This window comes from Podarcis erhardii (assembly GCF_964252035.2).
Source record: "Podarcis erhardii genome assembly, chromosome: Z".
NCBI lineage: Eukaryota > Metazoa > Chordata > Lepidosauria > Squamata > Lacertidae > Podarcis > Podarcis erhardii.
Window position 1 is genome coordinate 51220090 of NC_138504.1, and position 15291 is coordinate 51235380.

The following is a 15291-nucleotide window of genomic DNA, read 5'->3' on the forward strand; positions in this document are numbered from 1 at the left end:
AGTGGGGGGTCTGAGGTTGCAGCTCTAGGTTGTCACCCCATGGAGATAAGGGGTGGGGATGGGGGGTTTGGGGGGGTACCATTGCCCCGCCTGGCTTGCTGGCCTGCCCCCTAAGTGGCCCCTGCCCCACAACCTCTGCCCCACATCCGGCGCGGAAGGTTCCGGCGCTGGTTCAGCTTTGCTTTGAGGAATAGATATAATTGGTCCAAGCAGAAAAGGACTCTGGGTGTTTTTGTGGCTTGGGGGGTGACCCCAATGTGTGGGGCGGGGTGGAAGGGCAGGGTGGGGGGTCCGAGGTTGCAGCTCTAGGTTGTCGCCCCATGGAGATAAGGGGTGGGGATGGGGGGTTTGGGGGGTACCATTGCCCCGCCTGGCTTGCTGGCCTGCCCCCTAAGTGGCCCCTGCCCCACGCATGCTCTGCCCCACAACCTCTGCCCCACATCCAGAACTTCACCTTCCGGCGCCGGTTCAGCTTTGCTTTGAGAAATAAAGGTGATTGGTCCAAGCAGAATCTGACTCTGGGTGTTTTTGTGGGTTGGGGGGCAGACCCCTAAGTAGCCCCTGCCGCAAGCATGCTCTGCCCCACACCTCTGCCCCATATCCAGTGCCGGTTCAGCTTTCGCTTTGCCCCTCTCCCCTCCAATCTGCCCCACACCTGGGCCCCCAAACTTGGATTTCCTTGCCCCTTCCATTGCCCCATAGAAACATGGACCTCATTGCCCGTCTCCCCTCCTATCAGCCCCACATATGCGGGTCAGTCTAGAGGACACTTGTGGGTCCCATAGCCCCTCTTCCCTCCTATCAGCCCCACACATATGGATCCGTCTAGAGGACCATTAGGGGGGGCCCATTGCCCCTCTTTCCCCTCCTATCAGCCCCACATATGTGGGTCAGTCTAGAGGACCATTAGGGGTCCCATTGTGGGTCAGTCTATAGGACCATTGTGGCTCAGCCCCACATATGTGGGTCAGTCTAGAGGACCATTGGGGGGACCCTTAGCCCCTCTCCCCTCCTATCAGCCCCACATATGTGGGTCAGTTTACAGCACAATTGGGGGTCCCATTCATCCTCTCCCCTCCTATCAGCCCCACACATATGGGTCAGTCTACAGGACCATTGGGTGCCCCATAGCCGCTCTCCCCTCCTATCAGCCCCACATATGTGGGTCAGTCTAGAGGACCATTGAGTGCCCCATAGCCCCTCTCCTCTCAGCCCCACATATGTGGGTCAGTCTTCCCATTGCCCCTCTCCTCTATCAGCCCCACATATGTGGGGCTGAGAGGAGAGGGGTTATGAATTGCCCCTCTCCCCTTCTCTCAGCCCCACGCATATGGGTCAGTCTAGAGAACCATTGAGTGTCCCATGGCCCCTCTCCTCTCAGCCCCACATACGTGGGTCAGTCTTCCCATTGCCCCTCTTCTCTCCTATCAGCCCCACATATGTCTACAGGATAATTGGGGTCCCATTGCCCCTCTCCCCTTCTCTCAGCCCCACACATATGGGTCAGTCTAGAGAACTGCAGGGGGCGCCCCATAGCCCCCTCTCTTCTCCTCTCAGCCCCACATCTTCCTCGGCGACCCACACATTGGAAAAGAAGACAACACCGCCAGCCACCCCACGGCCGGAACCGACGACCCATAGAGGACTTGGGGGGCAGAAGGCCGAAACGTCCAAACTTGATCCAAGTCTCGGAAAATCCTGGAAGAAACCGGAATTTCCTTGGAGGAAAGAAAGTTGTGTAATCGGCAAATGTCCGATTCTGGTGTTTAAACAACAACAACAACACAACAACAACACAACAACAACAACAACAACATAATATAATATAATATAAAATATATGGTTGTGGGTTTGGTTGGGTTGTGGGTTGAGTTGAGTTGTTTGGGGTTGTGTTGTGTTGCGTTGAGTTGCATTGTTTTGAGTTGTTGGGTTGTGGGTTGACTTGCGTTGCGTTGGGTTGTGGGTTGGGTTGAGTTGTTGGGTTGTGGGTTGAGTGGTGTGGGTTGTGTTGAGTGGGGTTGAGAGTTGAGCTGTGTTGAGTTACTGGGTTGTGTGTTGCATTGCGTTGTTGAGTTGTGGTTTGGGTTGAGTGGTTGGGTTGTGGGTTGGGTTGAGCTGTTGCGTTGTTGGGTTGGGTTGCGGGTTGGGTTGTGTGTGTTGTGTTGAGTGGGGTTGAGGGTTGAGTTGGGTTGAGTTGTGTTGAGTTACTGGGTTGTGTGTTGCATTGCATTGTTGAGTTGTGTTTTGGGTTGAGTGGTTGGGTTGTGGGTCAGGTTGAGTTGTTGAGTTGGGTTGTGGGTTGGGTACAGTTGTTGGGTTGTGGGTTGTGTTGTGTTGCGTTGGGTGTGGGTTGTGGGTTGAGTTGAGTTGGGTTGAGTTGTTGGTTGGGTTGTTGGGTTAGGTTGTGGGTTGTGTGTTTGAGTTGGGTTGTGGGTTGAGTTGAGTTGTTTGGGGTTGTGTTGCGTTGAGTTGCATTGTTTTGAGTTGTTGGGTTGTGGGTTGAGTTGCGTTGCGTTGGGTTGTGGGTTGGGTTGAGTTGTTGGGTTGTGGGTTGAGTGGTGTGGGTTGTGTTGAGTGGGGTTGAGAGTTGAGCTGTGTTGAGTTACTGGGTTGTGTGTTGCATTGCGTTGTTGAGTTGTGGTTTGGGTTGAGCTGTTGCGTTGTTGGGTTGGGTTGCGGGTTGAGTTGTGTGTGTTGTGTTGAGTGGGGTTGAGTTGGGTTGAGTTACTGGGTTGTGTGTTGCATTGCATTGTTGAGTTGTGGTTTGGGTTGAGCTGTTGCGTTGTTGGGTTGGGTTGCGGGTTGAGTTGTGTGTGTTGTGTTGAGTGGGGTTGAGTTGGGTTGAGTTACTGGGTTGTGTGTTGCATTGCGTTGTTGAGTTGTGTTTTGGGTTGAGTGGTTGGGTTGTGGGTCAGGTTGAGTTGTTGAGTTGGGTTGTGGGTTGGGTACAGTTGTTGGGTTGTGTTGTTGTGTTGCGTTGGGTGTGGGTTGTGGGTTGAGTTGAGTTGGGTTGAGTTGTTGGTTGGGTTGTTGGGTTAGGTTGTGGGTTGTGTGTTTGAGTTGGGTTGTGGGTTGAGTTGAGTTGTTTGGGGTTGTGTTGCGTTGAGTTGCATTGTTTTGAGTTGTTGGGTTGTGGGTTGAGTTGCGTTGCGTTGGGTTGAGGGTTGGGTTGAGTTGTTGGGTTGTGGGTTGAGTGGTGTGGGTTGTGTTGAGTGGGGTTGAGAGTTGAGCTGTGTTGAGTTACTGGGTTGTGTGTTGCATTGCGTTGTTGAGTTGTGGGTTGGGTTGAGCTGTTGCGTTGTTGGGTTGGGTTGCGGGTTGAGTTGTGTGTGTTGTGTTGAGTGGGGTTGAGGGTTGAGTTGGGTTGAGTTGTGTTGAGTTACCGGGTTGTGTGTTGCATTGCGTTGTTGAGTTGTGGGTTGGGTTGAGCTGTTGCGTTGTTGGGTTGGGTTGCGGGTTGGGTTGTGTGTGTTGTGTTGAGTGGGGTTGAGGGTTGAGTTGGGTTGAGTTGGGTTGAGTTACTGGGTTGTGTGTTGCATTGCATTGTTGAGTTGTGTTTTGGGTTGAGTGGTTGGGTTGTGGGTCAGGTTGAGTTGTTGAGTTGGGTTGTGGGTTGGGTACAGTGGGTTGTGTTGTTGTGTTGCGTTGGGTGTGGGTTGTGGGTTGAGTTGAGTTGGGTTGAGTTGTTGGTTGGGTTGTTGGGTTAGGTTGTGGGTTGTGTGTTTGAGTTGGGTTGTGGGTTGAGTTGAGTGGTTTGGGGTTGTGTTGCGTTGAGTTGCACTGTTTTGAGTTGTTGGGTTGTGGGTTGAGTTGTTGCGTTGAGTTGTTGGATTGGGTTGTGGGTTGAGTTGTTGGGTTGTGTGTTGAGTTGTGTGTTGTGTTGAGTGGGGTTGAGGGTTGAGTTGGGTTGAGTTACTGGGTTGTGTGTTGCATTGCATTGTTGAGTTGTGGTTTGGGTTGAGTGGTGGTTGGGTTGTGGGTCAGGTTGAGTTGTTGAGTTGGGTTATGGGTTGAGTTGTTGGGTTGGGTTGTGGGTTGGGTACAGTTGTTGGGTTGTGGGTTGTGTTGTTGTGTTGCATTGGGTGTGGGTTGTGGGTTGAGTTGTTGGGTTAGGTTGTGGGTTGTGGGTTTGAGTTGGGTTGTGGGTTGAGTTGAGTTGCATTGAGTTGAGTTGTTGGGTTGGGTTGTGGGTTGAGTTGTTGGGTTGTGTGTTGAGTTCTGTGTGTTGTGTTGAGTGGGGTTGAGGAGTTGAGTTACTGGGTTGTGTGTTGTGTTGCATTGCATTGTTGAGTTGTGGTTTGGGTTGAGTGGTTGGGTTGTGGGTTGGGTTGCGTTGTGGTTTGAGTTGTGGCTTGGGTTGTTGAGTTGGATTGGGTTGTGGGTTGGGTTGAGTTGTTGAGTTGGGTTATGGGTTGAGTTGTTGGGTTGTGGGTTGGGTACAGTTGTTGGGTTGTGGGTTGTGTTGGGTGTGGGTTGTGTTGGGTTGTGGGTTGAGTTGTTGGGTTGGGTTGTGGGTTGTGGGTTTGAGTTGTGTTGTGGGTTGAGTTGAGTTGTTTGGGGTTGTGTTGCGTTGAGTTCCATTGTTTTGAGTTGTTGGGTTGTGGGTTGGGTTGAGTTGTTGCGTTGAGTTGTTGGGTTAGGTTGTGGGTTGAGTTGTGTGTGTTGTGTTGAGTGGGGTTGAGAGTTGTGTTGAGTTACTGGGTTGTGTGTTGCACTGCATTGTTGAGTTGTGGTTTGGGTTGAGTGGTTGGGTTGTGGGTTGGGTTGAGTTGTTGGGTTGTGTGTTGAGTTGTGTGTTGTGTTGAGTGGGGTTGAGGGTTGAGTTGTGTTGAGTTACTGGGTTGTGTGTTGCATTGCATTGTTGAGTTGTGTTTTGGGTTGAGTGGTTGGGTTGTGGGTCAGGTTGAGTTGTTGAGTTGGGTTATGGGTTGAGTTGTTGGGTTGGGTTGTGGGTTGGGTACAGTTGTTGGGTTGTGGGTTGTGTTGTTGTGTTGCGTTGGGTGTGGGTTGTGGGTTGAGTTGAGTTGGGTTGAGTTGTTGGTTGGGTTGTTGGGTTAGGTTGTGGGTTGTGTGTTTGAGTTGGGTTGTGGGTTGAGTTGAGTTGTTTGGGGTTGTGTTGCGTTGAGTTGCACTGTTTTGAGTTGTTGGGTTGTGGTTTGAGTTGTTGCGTTGAGTTGTTGGATTGGGTTGTGGGTTGAGTTGTTGGGTTGTGTGTTGAGTTGTGTGTTGTGTTGAGTGGGGTTGAGGGTTGAGTTGTGTTGAGTTACTGGGTTGTGTGTTGCATTGCATTGTTGAGTTGTGGTTTGGGTTGAGTGGTGGTTGGGTTGTGGGTCAGGTTGAGTTGTTGAGTTGGGTTATGGGTTGGGTTGTGGGTTGGGTACAGTTGTTGGGTTGTGGGTTGTGTTGTTGTGTTGCGTTGGGTGTGGGTTGTGGGTTGAGTTGTTGGGTTAGGTTGTGGGTTGTGGGTTTGAGTTGGGTTGTGGGTTGAGTTGAGTTGCATTGCGTTGAGTTGTTGGGTTGAGTTGTTGGGTTGTGTGTTGTGTTGAGTGGGGTTGAGGGTTGAGTTGTGTTGAGTTACTGGGTTGTGTGTTGCATTGCATTGTTGAGTTGTGGTTTGGGTTGAGTGGTGGTTGGGTTGTGGGTCAGGTTGAGTTGTTGAGTTGGGTTATGGGTTGAGTTGTTGGGTTGGGTTGTGGGTTGGGTACAGTTGTTGGGTTGTGGGTTGTGTTGTTGTGTTGCGTTGGGTGTGGGTTGTGGGTTGAGTTGTTGGGTTAGGTTGTGGGTTGTGGGTTTGAGTTGGGTTGTGGGTTGAGTTGAGTTGCATTGCGTTGAGTTGTTGGGTTGGGTTGTGGGTTGAGTTGTTGGGTTGTGGGTTGAGTTCTGTGTATTGTGTTGAGTGGGGTTGAGGGGTTGAGTTACTGGGTTGTGTGTTGTGTTGCACTGCATTGTTGAGTTGTGGTTTGGGTTGAGTGGCTGGGTTGTGGGTTGGGTTGCGTTGTGGTTTGAGTTGTGGGTTGGGTTGTTGAGTTGGATTGGGTTGTGGGTTGGGTTGAGTTGTTGAGTTGGGTTATGGGTTGAGTTGTTGGGTTGTGGGTTGGGTACAGTTGTTGGATTGTGGGTTGTGTTGGGTGTGGGTTGTGTAGGGTTGTGGGTTGAGTTGTTGGGTTGGGTTGTGGGTTGTGGGTTTGAGTTGGGTTGTGCGTTGAGTTGAGTTGTTTGGGGTTGTGTTGCGTTGAGTTCCATTGTTTTGAGTTGTTGGGTTGTGGGTTGGGTTGAGTTGTTGTGTTGAGTTGTTGGGTTGGGTTGTGGGTTGTGTGTGTTGTGTTGAGTGGGGTTGAGAGTTGAGTTGTGTTGAGTTACTGGGTTGAGTGTTGCACTGCATTGTTGAGTTGTGGTTTGGGTTGAGTGGTTGGGTTGAGTTGTTGGGTTGTGGGTTAAGTTGTGTGTGTTGTGTTGAGTGGGGTTGGGGGTTGAGTTGGGTTGAGTTGTGTTGAGTTACTGGGTTGTGGGTTGCATTGCATTGTTGAGTTGTGGTTTGGGTTGAGTGGTTGTTGGGTTGTGGGTCAGGTTGAGTTGTTGGGTTGTGGATTGGGTTGTTGGGTTGTGTTGGGTGTGGGTTGTGTTGGGTTGTTGGGTTAGGTTGTGGGTTGTGTTTGAGTTGGGTTGTGGGTTGAGTTGAGTTGCATTGCGTTGGGTTGTGGGTTGGGTTGTGTGTTGAGTTGTGTGTGTTGTGTTGAGTGGGGTTGAGAGTTGAGTTGTGTTGAGTTACTGGGTTGTGGGTTGCACTGCATTGTTGAGTTGTGGTTTGGGTTGAGTGGTTGGGTTGTGGGTTGGGTTGCGTTGTGGTTTGAGTTGTGGATTGGGTTGTTGAGTTGGATTGGGTTGTGGGTTGGGTTGAGTTGTTGGGTTGTGGGTTGGGTACAGTTGTTGGGTTGTGGGTTGTGTTGGGTGTGGGTTGTGTTGGATTGTGGGTTGAGTTGTTGGGTTAGGTTGTGGGTTGTGGGTTTGAGTTGGGTTGTGCGTTGAGTTGAGTTGTTTCGGGTTGTGTTGTGTTGAGTTCCATTGTTTTGAGTTGTTGGGTTGTAGGTTGGGTTGAGTTGTTGTGTTGAGTTGTTGGGTTGGGTTGTGGGTTGTGTGTGTTGTGTTGAGTGGGGTTGAGAGTTGAGTTGTGTTGAGTTACTGGGTTGTGTGTTGCACTGCATTGTTGAGTTGTGGTTTGGGTTGAGTGGTTGGGTTGAGTTGTTGGGTTGTGGGTTGAGTTGTGTGTGTTGTGTTGAGTGGGGTTGGGGGTTGAGTTGGGTTAAGTTGTGTTGAGTTACTGGGTTGTGGGTTGCATTGCATTGTTGAGTTGTGGTTTGGGTTGAGTGGTTGTTGGGTTGTGGGTCAGGTTGAGTTGTTGGGTTGTGGGTTGGGTTGTTGGGTTGTGTTGGGTTGTTGGGTTAGGTTGTGGGTTGTGGGTTTGAGTTGGGTTGTGCGTTGAGTTGAGTTGCATTGCGTTGAGTTGTGGGTTGGGTTGTGGGTTGAGTTGTGTGTGTTGTGTTGAGTGGGGTTGAGAGTTGAGTTGTGTTGAGTTACTGGGTTGTGGGTTGCATTGCATTGTTGAGTTGTGGTTTGGGTTGAGTGGTTGGGTTGTGGGTCAGGTTGAGTTGTTGGGTTGTGGGTTGTGTTGAGTTGTGGGTTGGGTACAGTTGTTGGGTTGTGGGTTGTGTTGGGTTGTTGGGTTAGGTTGTGGGTTGTGTTTGAGTTGGGTTGTGGGTTGAGTTGAGTTGCATTGCGTTGGGTTGTGGGTTGGGTTGTGTGTTGAGTTGTGTGTTTTGTGTTGAGTGGGGTTGAGAGTTGAGTTGTGTTGAGTTACTGGGTTGTGGGTTGCATTGCATTGTTGAGTTGTGGTTTGGGTTGAGTGGTTGGGTTGTGGGTTGGGTACAGTTGTTGGATTGTGGGTTGTGTTGGGTGTGGGTTGTGTTGGCTTGTGGGTTGAGTTGGCTTGTGCGTTGAGTTGAGTTGTTTGGGGTTGTGTTGCGTTGAGTTCCATTGTTTTGAGTTGTTGGGTTGTGGGTTGCGTTGAGTTGTTGCGTTGAGTTGTTGGGTTGGGTTGTGGGTTGAGTTGTGTGTGTTGTGTTGAGTGGGGTTGGGGGTTGAGTTGGGTTGAGTTGTGTTGAGTTACTGGGTTGTGGGTTGCATTGCATTGTTGAGTTGTGGTTTGGGTTGAGTGGTTGTTGGGTTGTGGGTCAGGTTGAGTTGTTGGGATGTGGATTGGGTTGTTGGGTTGTGTTGGGTGTGGGTTGTGTTGGGTTGTTGGGTCAGGTTGTGGGTTGTGGGTTTGAGTTGGGTTGTGCGTTGAGTTGAGTTGCATTGCGTTGGGTTGTGGGTTGGGTTGTGTGTTGAGTTGTGTGTGTTGTGTTGAGTGGGGTTGAGAGTTGAGTTGTGTTGAGTTACTGGGTTGTGTGTTGCAGTGCATTGTTGAGTTGTGGTTTGGGTTGAGTGGTTGGGTTGTGGGTCAGGTTGAGTTGTTGGGTTGTGTTGTGGGTTGAGTTGGGTTGTTGGGTTGGGTTGAGTTGTGTTGTTGGTTGGGTTGTGTGTTGAGTTGTGTTTTGTGTTGAGTTGTGTGTTGAGTTGTGTTGAGTTGTGTTGTGTTGTGTGTTGAGTTGTGTGTTGAGTTCAGTTGGGTTGTTGGGTTGGGTTGAGTTGTGCATTGGGTTGTGGGTTGTGCATTTCCCTTTGGTGCACAAACCACCCATTCAGTTTCTTGAATTGACAACACACACAACCACACACACACAAACACACACCTGTTGTGAACCAAGAAAACTTTAATAATCTACATATATTTGCATACATAAAATTGAATTGAAAACCAAACTTCCAACCTTCTTTTCCTTGTGTGTTGTGTTGTGTGTCGTGTTGTTGCTTTGAGTTGTGTTGTTGGGTTATGGCTTGGTTGGGCTGTTGGGCGGTTTGGGGGTTGCGTTGAGTCATTGGGTTGTGTGTTGCGTTGCGTTGTGTTGAGTTGTGGGTGGAGTTGTGTGGAGTTGTGTTGAGCTGTGTTGTGTTGAGTTGTGGGTCGAGTTGTTGAGTGGCCTTGCGTTCAGTTGGCTTGCGTTGAGTTGTGTTGAGTTGTGTTGACTTGGGTAGAGGTGCATCGACTTGGGTTGAGTTGCGTTGACCTGTGTTGAGTTGCGTTGAATTGGGTTGCGTTGTGTTGAGCTGCGTTGTGTTGAGCGGCGTTGTGTTGAGTTGCATTGTGTTGAGTGGCGTTGTGTTGAGTTGCGTTGGGTTGAGTTGTGGGTTGAGTTGTTGAGTGGCGTTGCGTTCAGTTGGCTTGCGTTGAGTTGCGTTGAGTTGTGTTGACTTGGGTTGAGATGCATTGACTTGGGTTGAGTTGCGTTGACTTGGGTTGAGTTGCGTTGAGTTGTCTTGCCTTGTGTTGAGTTGTGTTGACTAGTGTTGAGTTGCCTTGAGTCGCCTTGTGTTGAGTTGCGTTGACTTGCATTGAGTTGTGTTGTGTCACCCTTCCCACCCTCAATGAGTTGAGCTGTGTTGAGTTGCATTGCGTTATTGGGCTGTGTGTTGAATTGCATTGACTTGTCTTGATTTGTGTTGACTTGTGTTGAGTTGTGTTGACTTGCGTTGAGTTGTGTTGACTTGGGTTGAGTTGTGTTGACTTACATTGACTTGTATTGACTTGTCTTGAGTTGCGTTGACTTGTCTTGAGTTGTGTTGACTTGTCTTGAGTTGTGTTGACTTACATTGACTTGTATTGACTTGTCTTGAGTTGCGTTGACTTGCGTTGAGTTGTGTTGACTTGTCTTGAGTTGTGTTGACTTACATTGACTTGTATTGACTTGTCTTGAGTTGTGTTGACTTGTCTTGAGTTGTGTTGACTTACATTGACTTGTATTGACTTGTCTTGAGTTGCGTTGACTTGTCTTGAGTTGTGTTGACTTGTCTTGAGTTGTGTTGACTTACATTGACTTGTATTGACTTGTCTTGAGTTGCGTTGACTTGTCTTGAGTTGTGTTGACTTACATTGACTTGTATTGACTTGTCTTGAGTTGCGTTGACTTGCGTTGAGTTGTGTTGACTTGTCTTGAGTTGTGTTGACTTACATTGACTTGTATTGACTTGTCTTGAGTTGTGTTGACTTGTCTTGAGTTGTGTTGACTTACATTGACTTGTATTGACTTGTCTTGAGTTGTGTTGACTTGGGTTGAGTTGTGTTGACTTACATTGACTTGTCTTGAGTTGTGTTGTGTTGCATTGACTTGGGTTGAGTTGTGTTGACTTACATTGACTTGTCTTGAGTTGCGTTGACTTGTCTTGAGTTGTGTTGACTTGTCTTGAGTTGTGTTGACTTACATTGACTTGTATTGACTTGTCTTGAGTTGCGTTGACTTGTTTGAGTTGTGTTGACTTACATTGACTTGTATTGACTTGTATTGACTTGTCTTGAGTTGCGTTGAGTTGTGTTGACTTGTCTTGAGTTGTGTTGACTTACATTGACTTGTATTGACTTGTCTTGAGTTGCGTTGACTTGTCTTGAGTTGTATTGACTTACATTGACTTGTATTGATTTGTCTTGAGTTGTGTTGACTTGTCTTGAGTTGTGTTGACTTACATTGACTTGTATTGACTTGTCTTGAGTTGCGTTGACTTGTCTTGAGTTGTGTTGACTTACATTGACTTGTATTGACTTGTCTTGAGTTGTGTTGACTTGGGTTGAGTTGTGTTGACTTACATTGACTTGTCTTGAGTTGTGTTGTGTTGCGTTGACTTTTGTTGTGTTGTGTTGCCTTGCCTTGTGTTGTGTTGTTTTGCATTGTTGTGTCCCCCTCAATCGGTCACCTCATTGGCCAGCATCTCCAGCTGGCTCCTCTCCCTCCCTCCCTCCTCCCTGAATTCCCCGCCCAGCTGCCAGACCTTGACTCCGCCCCCTCCGTCCCCGGCGGCCAATAGCTGAGGCCGCCTGGGGTTGAACTCCAGGCAGTAGGTGGGCTCTGGGCTTTGACGGACGGAGAGCGAGGGCTTGAGTTGACTTGAGTTGCATTGAGTTGCATTGGGTTATGTTGTGTTGAGTTGCGTTGAGTTGCGGGTTGAGTTGTTGAGTGGCGTTGGGTTGAGTTTTGTTGAGTTGCGTTGAGTTGGGTTGCGTTTGTCTTGAGTTGCATTGACTTGGGTTGACCTACATTGACTTGTGTTGAGTTGTATTGACTTGCATTGTGTTGAGTTGCCTTGAGTTGCCTTGCGTTGTTGTGTTGAGCTGCGTTGACTTGTGTTGAGTTGTGTTGACTTGTCTTGAGTTGCGTTGACTTGGGTTGAGTTGTGTTGACTTGCCTTGCGTTGTGTTGAGTTGCCTTGAGTTGCTTTGCATTGTGTTGTGTTGAGCTGTGTTGACTTTTGTTGTCTTGACTTGTCTTGAGTTGCGTTGACTTGCGTTGTGTTGAGTTTTGTTGCCTTGTGTTGTGTTGAGCTGCGCTGACTTGTCTTGAGTTGCGATGCTTTGTGTTGAGTTGCGTTGACTTGCGTTGTGTGTTGCACTGAGCTGTGTTGCGTTGTTGAGTTGTGTCACCCTTCCCACCCTCAATCGGTTGAGTTGACTTGTGTTGACTTGTGTTGTCTTGAGTTGCATTGACTTGGGTTGACTTGCATTGACTTGTGTTGACTTGCCTTGCGTTGTGTTGAGTTGCCTTGCGTTGTGTTGTGTTGAGCTGCGTTGAGTTGCATTGTGTTGAGTTGTGTTGACTTGTCTTGAGTTGTGTTGACTTGCGTTGTGTTGAGTTGTGTTGCGTTGAGTTGCATTGTGTTGAGTTGTGTTGACTTGTGTTGTGTTGTTCAGTTGTGTCACCCTTCCCATCCTCAATCAGTTGAATTGTGTTGAGTTGCATTAAGTTATTGGGTTGTGTGTTGACTTGCGTTGTGTTGTGTTGAGTTGCGTTGCGTTGTGTCAATCGGTCACCTCATTGGCCAGCATCTCCAGCTGGCTCCTCTCCCTCCCTCCTTCCTCCCTGAATTCCCCGCCCAGCTGCCAGACCTTGACTCCGCCCCCTCCGTCCCCGGCGGCCAATAGCTGAGGCCGCCTGGGGTTGAACTCCAGGCAGTAGGCGGGCTCTGGGCTTTGACAGACAGAGAGCGAGGGCTTCAGTTGAGTTGAGTTGAATTGAGTTGGGTTATGTTGTGTTGAGTTGTGTTGAGTTGTGGGTTGAATTGTTGAGTTGTGTTGAGTTGCGTTGCGTTGAGTTGTGGGTTGAGTTGTTGAGTGGCGTTGGGTTGAGTTGTTGAGTGGCGTTGGGTTGAGTTGTGTTGACTTGGGTTGACTTGCATTGACTTGTGTTGAGTTGTGTTGACTTGCCTTGCATTGTGTTGAGTTGCCTTGCATTGTGTTGAGCTGCGGACTTGTGTTGAGTTCTGTTGACTTGTCTTGAGTTGCGTTGACTTGCATTGAGTTGCCTTGCTTTGTGTTGAGTTGCGTTGACTTGTCTTGCATTGAGCTGTATTGCATTGTGTTGCGTTGTTGAGTTGTGTCACGCTTCCCACCCTCAATCGGTTGACTTGTGTTGACTTGTGTTGACTTGTGTTGACTTGCGTTGATTGTGTTGACTTGCGTTGAGTTGTGTTGAGTTGCGTTGAATTGTGTTGAGTTGTGTCACCCTTCCCACCCTCAGTCGGTTGAGTTGTGTTGACTTGTGTTGACTTGCCTTGATTGTGTTGACTTGCGTTGAGTTGTGTTGAGTTGCGTTGAATTGTGTTGAGTTGTGTCACCCTTCCCACCCTCAGTCGGTTGAGTTGTGTTGACTTGTGTTGACTTGTGTTGACTTGCCTTGATTGTGTTGAGTTGCGTTGAGTTGTGTTGAGTTGCATTGAATTGTGTTGAGTTGTGTCACCCTTCCCACCCTCAGTCGGTTGAGTTGTGTTGACTTGTGTTGAATTGTGTTGAGTTGTGACACCCTTCCCACCCTCAGTCGGTTGAGTTGTGTTGACTTGTGTTGACTTGTGTTGACTTGCGTTGATTGTGTTGACTTGCGTTGAGTTGTGTTGAGTTGCGTTGAATTGTGTTGAGTTGTGTCACCCTTCCCACCCTCAGTCGGTTGAGTTGTGTTGACTTGTGTTGACTTGCCTTGATTGTGTTGCGTTGCGTTGAGTTGCGTTGAGTTGCGTTGAATTGTGTTGAGTTGTGTCACCCTTCCCACCCTCAATCGGTTGAGTTGTGTTGAGTTACGTTGACTTGTGTTGCGTTGCGTTGACTTGTGTTGTGTTGAGTCATTAGGTTGTGTGTTCTGTTGTGTTGTGTTGTGTTGCGTTGTGTCAATCGGTCACCTCATTGGCCAGCATCTCCAGCTGGTTCCTCTCCCTCCCTCCCTCCTCACTGAATTCCCCGCCCAGCTGCCAGACCTTGACTCCGCCCCCTCCGTCCCCGGCAGCCAATAGCTGAGGCCGCCTGGGGTTGAGTTGTGTTGACTTGGGTTGACTTGCATTGACTTGTGTTGAGTTGTGTTGACTTGCCTTGCGTTGTGTTGAGTTGCCTTGCATTGTGTTGAGCTGCGGACTTGTGTTGAGTTCTGTTGACTTGTCTTGAGTTGCGTTGACTTGCATTGAGTTGCCTTGCTTTGTGATGAGTTGCGTTGACTTGTGTTGTGTTGCATTGAGCTGTATTGCATTGTGTTGCGTTGTTGAGTTGTGTCACACTTCCCACCCTCAATCGGTTGAGTTGTGTTGACTTGTGTTGACTTGCGTTGATTGTGTTGACTTGCGTTGAGTTGTGTTGAGTTGCGTTGAATTGTGTTGAGTTGTGTCACCCTTCCCACCCCCAGTCGGTTGAGTTGTGTTGAGTTGTGTTGACTTGCCTTGATTGTGTTGAGTTGCGTTGAGTTGTGTTGAGTTGCGTTGAATTGTGTTGAGTTGTGTCACCCTTCCCACCCTCAGTCAGTTGTGTTGACTTGTGTTGACTTGTGTTGACTTGCCTTGATTGTGTTGAGTTGAGTTGTGTTGAGTTGCGTTGAGTTGTGTTGAGTTGCGTTGAATTGTGTTGCGTTGACTTGTGTTGTGTTGAGTCATTAGGTTGTGTGTTGTGTTGTGTTGTGTTGCGTTGTGTCAATCGGTCACCTCATTGGCCAGCATCTCCAGCTGGCTCCTCTCCCTCCCTCCCTCCTCACTGAATTCCCCGCCCAGCTGCCAGACCTTGACTCCGCCCCCTCCGTCCCCGGCGGCCAATAGCTGAGGCCGCCTGGGGTTGAACTCCAGGCAGTAGGCGGGCTCTGGGCTTTGACGGACGGAGAGCGAGGGCTTGAGTTAAGTTGGGTTATGTTGTGTTGAGTTGCATTGAGTTGTGGGTTGAATTGTTGAGTTGTGTTGAGTTGCGTTGCGTTGAGTTGTGGGTTGAGTTGTTGAGTGGCGTTGGGTTGAGTTGAGTTGACTTGGGTTGAGTTGAGTTCCGTTGACTTGTGTTGACTTGTCTTGAGTTGCATTGACTTGGGTTGAGTTGTGTTGACTTGGGTTGACTTGCATTGACTTGTGTTGAGTTGTGTTGACTTGCCTTGCGTTGTGTTGAGTTGCCTTGCATTGTGTTGAGCTGCGGACTTGTGTTGAGTTCTGTTGACTTGTCTTGAGTTGCGTTGACTTGCATTGAGTTGCCTTGCTTTGTGTTGAGTTGCGTTGACTTGTGTTGTGTTGCATTGAGCTGTATTGCATTGTGTTGCGTTGTTGAGTTGTGTCACCCTTCCCACCCTCAATCGGTTGAGTTGTGTTGAGTTGTGTTGACTTGTGTTGACTTGCGTTGATTGTGTTGACTTGCGTTGAGTTGTGTTGAGTTGCGTTGAATTGTGCTGAGTTGTGTCACCCTTCCCACCCTCAGTCGGTTGAGTTCTGTTGATTTGTGTTGACTTGCGTTGATTGTGTTGACTTGCGTTGAGTTGTGTTGAGTTGCGTTGAATTGTGTTGAGTTGTGTCACCCTTCCCACCCTCAATCGGTTGAGTTGTGTTGACTTGTGTTGACTTGTGTTGACTTGCGTTGATTGTGTTGACTTGCGTTGAGTTGTGTTGAGTTGCGTTGAATTGTGTTGAGTTGTGTCACCCTTCCCACCCTCAATCGGTTGAGTTGTGTTGAGTTGCGTTGAATTGTGTTGAGTTGTGTCACCCTTCCCGCCCTCAATCGGTTGAGTTGTGTTGAGTTACGTTGACTTGTGTTGAGTTGCGTTGACTTGAGTTGCGTTGACTTGTGTTGAGTTGAGTCATTAGGTTGTGTGTTGTGTTGTGTTGTGTTGTGTTGTGTTGTGTTGTGTTGTGTTGTGTTGTGTTGTG

At 48.8% G+C, this 15291-nt stretch overlaps 2 long non-coding RNA genes across 5 annotated transcripts; one reads left to right on the forward strand and one right to left on the reverse strand.

Moving 5' to 3' along the window:
- Positions 1–9273: 9273 nt before the first annotated feature.
- LOC309334298 lies at positions 9274–10310 on the reverse strand. 4 transcript variants are annotated; one of them, XR_014152990.1, is made up of 3 exons: positions 10227–10310; positions 9603–10081; positions 9274–9532 (listed from the first exon to the last, which is right to left on the reverse strand). It is a non-coding gene; the product is annotated as an uncharacterized lncRNA (long non-coding RNA). The 4 variants fall into 4 exon arrangements; XR_014152991.1 differs by having other exon boundaries at positions 9603–9701; positions 10227–10298; XR_014152992.1 differs by having other exon boundaries at positions 9274–9509; positions 9603–10086; positions 10167–10250.
- On the forward strand, positions 10298–12376 carry LOC309334299. The gene is made up of 3 exons (XR_014152994.1): positions 10298–10334; positions 11235–11822; positions 12270–12376. It is a non-coding gene; the product is annotated as an uncharacterized lncRNA (long non-coding RNA).
- The last annotated feature ends 2915 nt before the right edge of the window (positions 12377–15291 follow it).